The sequence below is a fragment of the Erpetoichthys calabaricus genome, chromosome 12 (assembly GCF_900747795.2).
Source record: "Erpetoichthys calabaricus chromosome 12, fErpCal1.3, whole genome shotgun sequence".
In the NCBI taxonomy this organism is placed as follows: domain Eukaryota; kingdom Metazoa; phylum Chordata; class Cladistia; order Polypteriformes; family Polypteridae; genus Erpetoichthys; species Erpetoichthys calabaricus.
In genome coordinates, this window is record NC_041405.2 from 13,325,062 (window position 1) to 13,329,997 (window position 4,936).

A 4,936-nucleotide genomic window follows, 5' to 3' on the forward strand; every position below is an offset into this window, starting at 1 on the left:
GTGGTGGCAGCATCATGCTGTGGGGATGTTTTTCAGTGGCAGGGACTGGGAGACTAGTCAGGATAAAGGGAAAGATGACTGCAGCAATGTACAGAGACATCCTGGATGAAAACCTGCTCCAGAGCGCTCTTGATCTCAGACTGGGGCGATGGTTCATCTTTCAGCAGGACAACGACCCTAAGCACACAGCCAAGATATCAAAGGAGTGGCTTCAGGACAACTCTGTGAATGTCCTTGAGTGGCCCAGCCAGAGCCCAGACTTGAATCCGATTGAACATCTCTGGAGAGATCTTAAAATGGCTGTGCACCGACGCTTCCCATCCAACCTGATGGAGCTTGAGAGGTGCTGCAAAGAGGAATGGGTGAAACTGGCCAAGGATAGGTGTGCCAAGCTTGTGGCATCATATTCAAAAAGACTTGAGGCTGTAATTACTGCCAAAGGTGCATCGACAAAGTATTGAGTAAAGGCTGTGAATACTTATGTACATAGGATTTCTCAGTTTTTTTATTTTTAATAAATATGCAAAAACCTCAAGTAAACTTTTTTCACGTTGTCATTATGGGGTGTTGTGTGTAGAATTCTGAAGGGAAAAAAATGAATTTAATCCATTTTGGAATAAGGCTGTGACATAACAAAATGTGGAAAAAGTGATGCGCTGTGAATACTTTCCGGATGCACTGTATATACTGAGTATACTTTATACATAAAATATATGTTCTCGTAACCTGCATAACTGAATAACCCTTATGGCACAATAACAATTCAATACATTTATGGTCACTACAGTATTTGGATTTAATAATCTTCATGTGGGATAAGGCTGACTCACACAAATAAGTAGAGCCGAATAATGCAGTCAAGGAGGTAGCACATTTCCTCATGTTTGGGTACTTTTCCTCTGTGACTAAGTTCCAAAACTGTCCATGAGCCCCAGACTTCAGCTGCATGTCATCCTGTAGTGTCAAAATCTCATCCTCCACTGTAGAGGAGTTTTAGGTGAAACAGTGTTGCAATTTTTGATGCGGGTGAATTCCCCTCAACATCTTCCCTAAATGGATAGCACTTAAATGTAGCGATTGGCTCAAGTAAAGCCGAGACTTGAAAACGTCTGTCAAAGTCTGACAGACAATTTTCAATCTGCTTTGTGTAGCGTATGCTGTCAGGTTGCGCACACGCCTTCCATTGCATCTCCAGCTCTGACGTGAGGTTTTGGATGTTCCCCAAATCAAGGTGCTGCAGCTTTGAGGACAGATGTTGCATTATTTGTTTGAAAGCATTAACTGAGCTAATCATATTGACCATGGAGTTCTCTTTTCCTTGCAGCTGTAAATTAAGCTCATTGAACATGTTTGTCAGATCGAAAAAAAAAGACAAATCTAGCGGCCATTGATCATTATTAAGTTGCTTGTATTCTGCATGTTTAATGACGAGGAGAAACTCCTTTTTCTCCGGCCAGCGGTCTTGAAATCTCAGCAGGAATTTCTCCCTAGCCATCTGCCTCAGCAAAGGCCTCTTTTATCATCTCTCCATCTTGGAAGGACTTCTTATGCTTAATGATTGAGTGACTCACCTGGAACGATGCTTCGGTGTGTCTGCCTTTGCTTTTGAATTCAGCCGAGTGAAAAATGATGGCTGTCCGAGTAACTGTGATTTTAGTTCCCTCTCCTTTCTCTTTCTCAGATTGCTTTTCGGAAGGAAGTCAGTTTTGTAGTTTTTATGAACAGTTCGAAAGTGCCTTTCTACATTTTCCTTCTTTGGAATAGCAATGATAGATTGACAGATCAGACAAACGCACTTCAATTCTGACATTGTGAGAAAAAAATCCTCTTTCAATTCCACAACCAACAATTTTTTTTTTAAATCCCTTCTTTAGTCGATATAAATTGGAAGGCTAACTAGATCACTTAGATAGCCGGAGTTTTGCAGTAGCTCGTGTGTTTGATTGTGCATGCGGGAAGACCACTGTGTTAGAAGAAAAGAGATCTCAGACTGGCCGCCCTGTATGTCAATCAAGTGTCAAATGCCATAGGGAGGATATATGATAGACTAACATGTAAAAAAAAAATTTTTTGAACACAATGCGATCTACCTGCACTACCTTTCCAATCTACCGGTCAATCGTGATCGACGTATTGGGTACCCCTGCTTTAAACTGTAGTCAAGGGTGTTATGGTGGCGATCATAAACTGGAGAGGACTATGCGGTGTGAGGTCTCCAAAAGCTCCACAAGCCAGGCCAGGTCTCTTTGCCCACCTAGAAAAGAACTCAACCGAGTGGGCCAAACCTCAGCTTTACTGGCCTGCTTTGGCCTTCTTAGGTCTAAAAGAGGTTTAACCTTCAAAAACACACTTAAATATTTTCTACAGTTTATCCAGAAAGAAGAATATCATATAAGAGAGCGAAAAATACAAATCTCTGGCTGATAGCAAGTTGTTCAAAAAGAAACATGCCAAAAAAAAAAAAAAATCGGAAGTGGTCTCCGCTCGACTTTCTTGTATACTCGGATATAGGGATGGATATTCGAGGAGTAAACCACAAAATAATGATGAAATTTTTATATTATGTACATAAAGGACCAACAAGAACAAAATCTAATCAAATTAATAATATATTGAACAATTATTATAAAAGTAAAGCTGAATAAATCAGACTCTGCAGCTGCATGAATAAAAGGTAAAGTATCACTTTCGGTTAACGGAAATAGCCCAAATGTAGATAGAAATCTATGTTGTGTACCTAATACTTGTATGCAGAATTTGGTTGATCTAAGTGAAAGCAAACTCAAGTTATCGTGTTTACAGACACATAGGCATAATTCCAAAAATGGTGTTTTCGGACTCTAAAACATTGAGATTCATCAAAACCTCAAAATGATATTTTTGGAGGATTCCAATACTTTCCCTATGATTCGTATACGAGAAAGTTAGGGAGGTCTAAAACGTCGAGATCCATCAAAATCTCGACATCGAATCTTTGGACGATAACAATACTTTCCCTATATGAGTAAGTAAAAAAGGCAAAAAGAGTTGCTTACATGGCAATCTGAAAAATGACCAAAACCCAGTACAGAAGCGTTATGCTTAATTCTGTTGCAAAAGAGTCAAAGAAATCAGTAAATCCAGGGAAACAAAGCAATACTCACCAGAAGATCACACTCCACTCCAGTGCTTTCAAATGAACTGCAGGGAACTCGCTCTCTCTGACAGGGGGCGGTTCCTTGAGGTGAGGCACTTGTGGCCCCGCCTCTTTGGTGCCCACCCACAAAGCACAAGGAACATAAGAGAACAAATGTAAGCACATAGAAACTACGTAAGCAAATATATAAATATATATATATATATATATATATATATATATATATATATATATATATATATATACATATATATATATATATATATATATAATTATATAATATAATTAAAGTAATCTATTGATGACCCCCCCCCCCCCCCCCCATCTGCATAGTGATGAAAAATGAAAAAGAGTCAAGTAGCTATTTGAGCTAATGGAATGTTCTTCAGGTTAACAAAGCACGCCATTTCTGTATATGTTGTTTAAATGTTTGTTTTGAAATATTTTTTAAAAACCTTTTTATATTTCCTGAATGTTAAACATGTGAGGAATATCTGTTTATCCAGAACAAAATAAATAAATAAAATCATACTAGTAATGTTTCCAGGTTATATGTGTGTGTGTGTTTTTTTCCTTCTGTGCACTTATTTAATGCATTTGTTAGTTGACATGTTCTTGTTTTCTATAATTAAGTTTGATTATTTTATTGTTGCATTCTAATGATTTTGAAACATCAAGCTATATCATCTACAACAGTATTTCAAAAAGTTAATCTGAAAATTATGTGGTAACTGCAACAGATAGAAGTTGGCCCAATACAATACGCTGTTTGCAATGACTTATGGGTACGCACAGCAAAACACGCACCGCGCTCTGCCGTTAGTTTAATTGACGCCAAGGTCCGATGAACATGGATGCTCTGCTGCGGGACTGCACCAATGTTGACCAATGCAAGATTTCTTTGGGCAGAGGGAGTCAAATTTGTGGCCAATTCAGTTGATTGGACCTCATTAGGAGAAGCACACGCCTGTCTCTAGAATACCCCACTGTCAGGCCAAACATCAAATCATGAGCTCGAAGGAATACCCTGAAATGCTTGGAGACAGGATTTTGTCGAAGTGCAGATCTGGGAAAGGCTACAAAAGGCTAAAAAGACAACAAGATCTGCGGTATTCAAGTTTCCCGCGGAGAACACTGGCCTCAATAATACGTAAATGGAATCGGTTTGGAGCAACCATGATTCTTCATAGAGCCGGTGACATGGCGAGAATGAGCAATCTGGGAGAAATGTGAAGTCTGACTATCTGTGTGCCAGAATCAACAATGGAGACATAATGGTATCAACAAAACCCCCCAAGAACATAAGGAGAACATGCAAACTTCACACACACAGAGAACCAGGCACTAAAATTAAAACTCAGGGCCATAGCCCAAAATAAACAGTCACGCTTTATTTTATATTACGCCTAACATATTTATTTATGAACAAAACAATTACTGAAAATGCTACAAATGCGGCCAGTAATACATACAATCTCAAATTAAGGTCACCAAAGTTATGACATTTTGAAACTGGAGATTAGTTTGAATTATATTTACAAATCTAACTAAAAAGTAGAAGTGTAAAAAAGTCGAGGTGTGACAGATAACAGCATGTAAAAAGAAAGAAAGAAAGAAAGAAAGAAAGAAAGAAAGAAACGCCTCAGATGCTTCGCGTAGCTAATACGGGCTTAATACTGTAGCTGCTTCACAAAGCTTTTACATTTTAACATTTTACTACTATCTAAATATAACCAGCCAATCGGGAACGCGAGGCGAAGCGGAGGCCTCGCACTTAAAAGAGAGCCGCTAGTGTCTGCA